Source organism: Monodelphis domestica, chromosome 6, assembly GCF_027887165.1.
Source record: "Monodelphis domestica isolate mMonDom1 chromosome 6, mMonDom1.pri, whole genome shotgun sequence".
Classification (NCBI taxonomy): domain Eukaryota; kingdom Metazoa; phylum Chordata; class Mammalia; order Didelphimorphia; family Didelphidae; genus Monodelphis; species Monodelphis domestica.
The window spans coordinates 57807734-57818182 of record NC_077232.1 but is presented as its reverse complement, the minus strand read 5'-3'; positions in this window follow the sequence as shown (position 1 = coordinate 57818182).

Below are 10449 nucleotides of genomic sequence, written 5' to 3'. Positions count from 1 at the left end.
GGTTCCTTCATGTCTGAATGGAAAGCTTTATTTGTCCCTCACGCACAAGCCCTCGAGTATTTATAATGGCAAATGTATAATGAGTTTATTATTCCAGAACTTCCTCTCTACCAAGGGAACAGTTTATTAAGAGTTTGTGGGGGGTACTTTATATTTGCTTTAAAAGACCCTGAGGAATTGAAATCCCTGAATCATCTCCAGCTAGAGGCACGAAGCTTGTAGTAACACTTCTGCAACAGCATCCTAGCATCATTTGTGTACAGCCTTGGGACTTGAGTTAAAAAGACTTTAGTATAAGGTTACTTGCTCAGGCTCCTGAGGAAAAGAACTACGAGCCTAGTGTCACCAATCCTGATGGAATAGCACTTATTTTTCCATGACAAAACCCAACCTCACTCATGGGCAGGAGTTTCCAGCCAGAGGTATAATTGTCCCGAGGGCATAGGAGAAACTTGTCAGAGATATTGAAACTATTTGAAAAACACCCATATTATTTTACTGGAATATTTCAGATGGTTTGGACTGATTTCCAATCAATGAAGTCACAAAATTCTAGGTGTACCCTTAGAAAAAAAATATTTCGTTTCTTATTGGATGTGCTTGGTAAACTCTAGAATTTATTTCCTTTCACATCGAATAGAGGTTATAGGAAAGTTTATGGAAGAGCCAAGGATACAGGAGCGGAAAGAGATGGAAGTCTTGCTTTAAGTTGCCTTTATCAGATTGAAGAGGACTGTGCACAATGGAAAGTATATATACAGGACTTTTGAAAATAATTTCATTTCCCAAGAAACACAGAAGAAAAACAACCACTTGATCACATGGGTTGGTGGGGCTATGGCTGGGAAAGTAGACTCTAAAAGATCTCCCTAGTGCAAATACTAATAATAAGAAAATGGGTCTTGATCAATGGCACATGTTAAACCCAGCACAATTGTGCATCATATATGGGAAGGGGGTGGGAGGAGGGGAGGGAAGGAACTTGAGTATTGTAACCACAGAAAATTATTCTAAATAATCTAATTAATACAATTAAAAAATTAAAAAATCTTTTAAAAATAATTTCATTTCCCCTAGAGTGAGTATTTTGATTTTTAATTTTTTTTAAAAAAAGTCATTTTCTTGAACATTTATGAAAATTAGAGTAAAATCTAGAGAAGCAAATACACACATAACATACATAGTATTTACATGTGTGAAAGAAGAACTCAGGTTTTGGTTGCAACACCACTGTGTCCAGCCTCAAATGGTCTTCCAAGTGAGCATCTGCTAATTCAAAAGTCACATGGGGAGATACTGATTCCTTTGGAGAATTTTTAATGGCATGAGACCCACTCAAAAACAGCCCCCTTACCTTCTGCCTTAGAATCAATACTAGTTATTGATTCTAAGGCAGAAGAGTGGTAGGGGCTAGGCAATTGGACTTGCCCAGGGTCACACATCTAAGTATTGTCTAAAGCCATATTTGAACCCAGGTCCCTCTGATTCTAGACCTGGCACTCTTTCCAGAGATGGGTCTAATCAATAAGATCACAAATTTAAGGCTTGGTTCTGATTTAGTAAATTGAATGGCCTTCTCATGTGACAAAAAAGAGAGAAAGGAAATAGCTTTTCTAAAATCCAAGAAAAAAATTAAGCCTATATTTACCATTATGTCAAAATATGCTTCTTGTGTTTTTTTTAGCACAGTTTGCAAAAGAATCAGTAATGTGCACCACAAATAATCACTGTAGGCTAAAACCTCAGATTTCCTCACCTCTGATGAGGGACACAAAGCTATAATAAGGATATTCCTTACATGCCCCCCAAGTTTATTCACTTCTTGTAGGATTTGATTTATTAAAGAAACAGACTTTCTCCTATTTTCACTTTTAGAAAAATATCAAATTAGGGAGGAAATAGAAGTTCACATTGCAAATGACCATATCCAAAGTGCTCCAGGTACTGAATAGATTTTCTTCCTTAAGGTCTGAGGCAATGATTTGAAGGTGGGAGGAGGGAGAGGAGGAGACAAAGAAAAGGAAGGAAAAAGAGACAGACAAATACAGACAGACAGACAGAGACAGAAACCCCGGAGGGAGGAGAGAAGGAAGAAAAGGAAGGAGATAGAAGAAAGAGAATCTTTAAAGCATTTAATATTAAAATTGAACTAGCAAAACTTGTCTGTAACATGTGCTAAAAAATAATAGAAAATATAATGTTCCTCAGTACAATATATATAGTATAGCAGCTAGAGTGCTAGAATTGGAGTCAGGAGAACCTGAGTTTAAATCTCAACTCAAACATTTATAGGGAGAGTCTATTTTTTTTTGTCTGTATTGCCCCAGTTTCTACCATATTGCTTGATTTACAGAAGGTGGTTAATTAATTCTTTTTTTTAAACCCTTACTTTCCATCGTAAAATCAATACCAATATTGGGAGCAAGATGGAAGGGCTAGGCAATGGGGATTAAGTGATGTTCCCCAGGGTCATACGACTAAGAAGTGTCTGAGGCCAGATTTGAACCAAGGTTCATCCATTTCTAAACCTGCTTCCTTGTCCACTGAGCCAACTAGCTGCCCCACTGTTTAATTAATCTTTGCTGGTTGATTTGCTGTTTGATTGGTTATGGGGATCAGAGAGAATGGATTTGGAATACTGGAAGCATTTGGCTTGAAAATTAAATATAGAAATGATTTTCCTATTGATAGAGATCATGAATTTACAAATGCCATGGTGTAGCAGAGCCTTATTACCCCAGAAACAATTCTAATTATTGGAAATACTAAGACTTCAGCTATTTTAAATTAACTTTATCAAAAAGCGGCAACGTGAAGAAACACTTCATTTCTCCTTTTTCCAGGTTAAAGCACAATAATGCTGAAGACAAACTCATGGACTCAGGTTTATCCAAAAGGAATCAGATTTCGTTGTCAAGCACAGGACTTATAGTAATAGAATATGGATTTGCAGGGAGGTTGTGTGTGTGTGTGTGTGTGTGTGTGTGTGTGTGTGTGTGTGTGTGTGTGTGTGTGTGTGTGATTTATATCAATTATCCACTATTCATAACAAGAAGAGAAATATATAAAACAAGACCTTTCAGGCTTTAATCACTACATGCCATCTAGCTTCAGCTCTTACAAGTTGATTTCACAGAAAGGGAATATATGGTTTATAGAGAATGTTCTCTGTCCAGGTGGGCGAGTGAGAATAAATTCCTAGCAGATGTTAACGGTTGGACTGAAAAGTATGGAAATGGAATTTCAAACCCCATATTCAGATTTCGGTCAACAGTTCAACTAAATTAGAAGGGAAAGAGTTTTATTAAAAAAAAAAAGACCAGTGTTAATAACTTATAGCGTGAATTTTGGTTCCAAGAAAGTCAACACCAATATAAAAATATCAGTATTTTATAAATGTTGAAAGGTTATACAAATGTTTACTATGGTTATTATTATGATGATTTCTGAATTCAGGCACTGATGCCCTTTATAAATTAGCCATGGCCTACTGCCTCATGATTATTTCATATTTCCCAGAAAAAGGGTCCATGAAAGGGAAGTACTTGAAACACCAGGTCAGGATTATTGATGATATTTTTGTTCTAACATAGGAAAGAACTTTTCAGGTTTAATAAATTTGCCAGAAAGCTCAGGAAAAAGAGTGTGCTAATAATCAATGGCATTTGTTTTGTCACTGTGGCACAGATGCTGTATTTATGATTACCAGTAGATGCTCTTGGTCCTATAGTAAAATAAATACATTTGAATCAACTGCAAGCCCAAATACAGATAAATCAGTGTGGATTTAAATTTCAGATGGGAATTTCTAATATATGAACATAGGGAAAGAGCAGAGCCCTGACAGCCCTGACTGTAGAATCAGAGGACACAGGTTCAAATCTAACCAATTATACTTATTTCTTTGTGACTTGGGGCAAGGACTCCTCATGACATTTAACCTCCCTAGACATTAGTTTCCTTATCTATAAAGTAAGAGGGTTAGCCTGGATGACTTCTATATTCCTTTTTGGTTCATGTTTAGGGTTCTCTAACATTATACCAAATTCCTAATCAGTTTATATAGTCCTTTCATAACTCTAAGACAAAAATTAGTTTTCATGATCTATAGGAATTAGACTGAGAAGAGACCTTAAGATATCGCCTTGTCCAATCCTCTTATTTTGCATACAAGTGAACTGAGGATCTCAGACATGTGAAGAGACATGCCCTCATCTATGACTAGTATATTCTAGAATCATATTTTTAAGCAAGGTTTTCTTTCTCCAAAGGCAATGTGTTTTCCAGTGGTCCACATTGCCTCAGTTATTTTCTGGATGTATGTATGCTCTCTATGCTTGTGAGTATGAGTCAAGTGATGCCCAATAGGCTTGTCTCTGGAGGACCACCAACATCAAAGAGGCTCATAACAAGGCTGACCCTGAACCCTGATGAGGTTCATCCATAGAAGTCCTTGAAGACAAGTCACCAGATGAGAGAGAGGCTGGAATCTCACACGTCAAAGAACTTGCAATATTGTCTCTTTGCCTCTGTTACTCACACTTTCAGAGATAGTTCCTCTGGGAGTATCTGGTCAAGGGTATTCAGAGAAATTGTACCACATGGAAATGTTCTGAATTTGTAGTTCAAATGCCCCTGATTGTAGCTGTCAATTCTGAAGTGTGTGGCTTTAGATTGTGCAAGAGTGCTTTGGGCACTCTTGGGACTTTGGTACTCAAATGATCATTGATAAGGTTTGCATGGTGCACTAGAATGAGAGTCTAAGAGTTTTTCCTACAAAATTACTTAATATTGAATAATAGAACAATTGTGGAGCCTAAGATTTGACTTTAGTTTTCTCTTGATTGAAGAAAACCAGCATGGAAGCCTTTAGCAAATAATTTTTGATTCTCATTGCATATTTCTTCCCCAAACCTTAGTGTGCCCAATCTGTATATCATGATCAATGAGAGCAACCATAATCTCTCAATTACAATGACCAACAATCCCCATAAGAGTTTGTCAGTGAAAAGTCACTTTAAAAGGTTTTGTTTTTTAATAATGAAAAACATGGGCACAGACTTTTTCTTAATTCAACAAATGTTTATTAAGTGTCTACTTAGTGCCAGACACTATCCCACCCACTGGAGTTACAAAGACAGAAGCAAAATAGTCCCTTCCTACAAGGGAGATGTAATATGTACACATGGAAGTAAACAGAAAATATATACAGAGCAACACCAAGTCACTTCAGGAGAAAAAGAAAGCTAATTGGGAGAAAAGGAAAGATTTCATATAGAAGGTAGAACTGGACCATACTTGGCAAGCAAGCAGCTCTGGATTCTAGGAGAAGTAGAGGAGAGATTGTCTGCCAGACATAGGAGGACTGCTTGTTGAAAGACTGATGTGCCAACACTGAGCTTAGAGACAGAAGATTTGGGTTCAGGGATCCTAGCTGGAGTAAGTCCCTTAAATCCAACCCGTTGAGCTTTAATTTACCCATGTTTCAAGTAAGGATAATAATATTTGTCCCAACTACCTCACAGGGTTATTGTGAGAACCAGACGGTATTATATATGTAAACTACTTTGTAACCATGAATTGCTACATAAATGTCAGCTACTGTTATTGATCTATTGTAAGTTTTCACCTTTTTTTTTTCCTAACAGTTTTCATGTTTTGCTACATTATTTGTTGAATATTCAAACATAACCAATGAATCAGCATGCAAGAATTGGGAATTTTCTATGTGCCAAACATCATATACAATCCCAAAGTTTCTCAGCACAATAGACATCGCTGGAACTGGACTTGAATTACTTATCACACAGACATGATTTGTTCTCAGTATTAATTTTATTGTGTACAAAGAGTGTTGTTAATCCAATATCCTTATGACATTATCTCCCCTAGAGCAGGGGTTCTTCACCTTTTTTGGATCATGAAGCCCTTTTGCAGTCTGAGAAAGCCTCTGAATCCTTTCCCACAACATTTTAAAATTTTAAAGTAAAATAAATAAAATAAAATTTTAAAATAAAATACATTGAATTACAAAGGAAACCAATTATATCAAAATATGTTTTTTAAAAAAATGTTGCATGTACCCCAAGTTAAGAATCCATTACTTAGAGGCACCCAATTTGAGCTTCAAGACATTCAACATTCAATCAACATTCATTTAATTTGGTCATAATTCAGAAGAGAAATTTAACTGGACTATGTTACCCACTCAAAGAAGGAAGTCTCATAGAACAAAGAAGCAGCTGAGAGGTGAGAAACACAGCTAGAGAAGGCTTTGAGCCTCATTTTGGAGGGCAGGATCTTGAAGAAGACAGCCATGATGCAAACATAGGAGACAAGGACCATCAGGAGAGAGCTGGCAAAACTTATTGTTCCAAAAATAAATAGCTGATTTCCTTGAGGGCAAGTGTCCAAAGAAGCTATGGACAGTATCTGTGGGTCCGGGTAGGACAAGACAAGGAGGACATTGGAATCAAAGAAAAATAACTGAGAAGTTGAAACTGTGTATATCACCATACTGAGAAAACCATGGGAAAAAATAGCCATTATCAGGTGACTGCAGACCCTCCTGGACATAATTACTGAATAGTACCAAAGAGGGTGAATGACAGACGTATAAGGATCAAAAACCACTGATACCTGGGAAAACCGTTCAGTGAGAGTGGAAGCACTTGAGAAATACCTCGGGACAATGTTAACAGCTGCCCAGCTAGGAGCCAACGTATGAAGTTTTTGGGAGAAATAGCAGGGATCCACATAAAGGCGAAGGCCATGGAAACAATGCTGAACACAGGGTATATACTGTCCTATCTGGAATAACAGAATTGGACCCAGTTTTCTCATAAGAACAATCGAATAGAACAACAAAAAGAGAACCTCTTGTCGTTCTGCATTCAGCAGGCACTCAAGGAACTTGAAGATTGAGCTCTGATTTTCTCCAGTCATTTCCATGTTCACCTTTTCTCCTCTGAAAATACACAGAAACAAGACAAAATGAGGGGAAAGTTTCCAGTTTGAGCAATTTGACTTGGTATTCCCAGTGAACTGCCCCTCCTTCCATTATGCTTTCAGCCAACATATTTGGTTCGTTATTCCTTGCTATTATTTTCATTAACATTTCCAAAGACTTCTGAAAATGTACCTTCCTTCCACAAGCTGACCTTTGGAAGTCCGTTATCTTTGTCATATATTACACAGTATACTTCCCCCCCCCCCCCCACTTGGCTTTACCACAGTTGGTAGGTCTTATAATCATTATTAATTCTTAAACTGTTTTCAAAAGTTTCACAATTTACTACTATGTCCTTTCATGGTTTCTTGAATGCTCTGAAGTGACAAAATGTTGATGATGTGTTTAAGATCATAATTAATGACAATAAGAGATATATTCAGGTAAGAAGGGAGACCCTATTTCTGAATACTTTTAAAAGAATACCAACACTGAACAATATAAAGTGCTGAGCATTATCCAGGTCCTCTTCAAGTGTTCCTTTACTTGGTAATAATGAAGTGATTTAATGGAACTAAGGTTTCCTGAGAAATGGTGAATTTGGCTCCATTGACTATCTATTCCATTGTTCGTGGGGGAGGTAACATGATCTACTAGGAGAGTGCTGGACCTGGTGCCACAAAGACCTGAGTTCACATTCTCCCTCAGACATTTATTAGTTGTATGACTCTTGAGAGGAAAGTGAATTTCTCTGAATGTCAAGGATTCCACAGATAAAATGATGATAACTGTCTACCTCATAGGATTATTGTGACAATCAAATGCTATTATTTATATAAGTTGCTTTGCAAACCTAAAATCATAATATTAATTCCAATTATTAATTAAAAAACATTTGACAAAGACTCTCCTATGTTTATAGGCACTATGCCCAGAATTATTTTGGTAAACTGACATTACACAAATATGGATATGGATAATTTTTTTCTTTTCATCCCAGATGTTCTATTATAGATTCACTGTCCAACCATTTTCATAATCTTTAATTCTAATTTTTTCATCATTTTAATTTCTTTTCTATACTTGCTAGTATCCTACTTTTTTGAGTCAGCTCCTATCTTCCCCAAGTGATTCATCTTTAAATGTAAAATAGTGCTTTTCATTAAGTCATTGTGAATTCAAAAGTACAATTCTCTTTCTACCATAAGTTTTGAGAAGAAAAAAAATCATCCAGTAGGTCTGTAAAGTGAACCTAATTATATGAAGTGCATAATTCAGTGTAATAGTATAAAAAGTGAGTCAATCTTTCCAAATTTTAAAGGAAGAAAGATAAAGCATATTATGCAAATAAAGGATATAAAAATATGACATATTTGTAACTTCTTCTGCAAATGGAATACTCTCCAAATTGTGCAAGTGAAAAATGCAATTTTAAAAGGTTTTGGCATTCTTTAATCACTATCTAGAGTTTTCTATTGAAATTAAACCATTTGCCAACTTGGGATCCTAGTGCCACCAGTCCCACAGTATCTTATATTTTACTTTGATACTATTTAATTTTCTAATTAGAAAAACAAAACTTAATGGTTAATCCCCCCACCAAGCTAATAAGCTTATTAAAAAGTCAATAAACTACTTACCAATTATCCATAAGGAGGGTGACAATGATTCCAGAAATACCATTTAAATCATCAGTCGTGTTGAGTAGCTTCAAGACTCCCAAGATGTACATTGCTCCAGGATTTGTATTCAACTGTTTGAATATATACAATATTAAGAATTAATGAGTTTCCCCTTGTTATTTCTGGTAAAACTCAAGAGTCTCTAACGTACAATACCTAGGGAACAACATTATTCTATGACTTAGACATGGTATCAGTCTAAATTCTAGGTGGGGGCAGTGAATGAGATAAGGGACAAGTTTTTGTTTTGTTTTGTCTCGTGTTTTAATCATCAATTCATGGGGATTTATCCTAGAGTCTACAGCAACGTTGATAACCAAAATAAAAATGTTTAGTCTCCAAGCTAATATTAAAACTCAATGTGCATATACATATTTGTTATCAGCAAAATACTTCTCTACTCCCTAAGGAGCCATTACACTAAGCTACAAAAAAGCCTTCCTAATCCAAGGCCATACTCTTATTTTAGGTAAACAAATTTCAAAGGGATTGAAAGGAAGTATACCAAAAGGACCAATAATGAATACACCTCAATTTGGAATAAGACCTTTGATCTAGGTTTGATTGAATTCAAGGCTACTTGGGCTGCTTCTGTGGAAGTATCTTTATATAGTACTGCTAATGATGTAATCTGTGGTATATAAATCTGTAATTCCAACTCTGCAATTTACTACCTGTGTGACCTTGGGCAATTCACATAAACTCTGTGGGTTTCAATGCCTCATCTCTAAAATTGGCTTGGAGGAGATGGCCTCTGAGGTCCCCTCCAGTTCTAAATTTATAATGCTGTATTATGTCTATAAATCTGATATGTATGCATACATGTGTATCTAAATATTTGTGCACATCCTATATAACAGATATTTTAGATATCTTACTGTTATCTAAATGTTAATTACTGAAAGTTTATAAGAAATAGATTTATGAAAAAGTAAAAGAGGGACAGCATGGTAAAGCAGATATATAGACTACTTTGGAATCAGGAAAACCTGGACCTGAGTCCTGCATATGATACACATTGGCTATGTAATCATGGGTAACTCATTTAACTGCTCAGTGGTAGAGGCAGCTTTCTAAGATAATAAATTGTAGAAGATTAACTACTCTGCATTGGTAGAAGGAGTTTCTTCATCAAGAGTTCATCTACATTGAGATGGATTTGAACCCAGGTCTTCTTTATTCCAATGCCAGCACTTTCTCACATTGTATCTTACAAGTATTATATAATCATAAATTAAATATAATCAGTATTACATAACACAAAAGCTCCCCAAATAAATTAAAATAACACTTTTAAATTAATATGTACTGAATTACTTAGGAAATAAACAATCCATTATATCCATAGTTTAAAGGTCTATGATAAGAACTCTGCACACACAGAGAGGTTAAGTTACTGGTCCGTGATCACAGAGAAAATATCAATCTCTCCCCTCCTATCCAAGGAAATTTCCCTAAAGCGCAGGTCTGACTATAAAATGTCCCTATTCAATAAACTACAATGTTTCTGATGTCTAGAATTAAATGCCCACTTTTCTGTTTTGCAACCTCCCACATACCTTGCCAGTCTTATATGTTGTGATTAGTTGATTCCTGTAATCCTTACAACATAAGAGACTGAGGCTTGTGGTATGATAATATAGCAGTCTACTTTAGATGTACCATTCCACCTATGCTTGAGAGTTCTTAGCTTCACTGGGTGAAGCCAATCAGGTTCCATCCAAATCGAGAAATGACTTGTTATAAGATTATACCTGGTGGTCTTGAGACCAACAGTACTGTTTCTCCTTGAGGGAGGTCATAAAATTATAGAACATA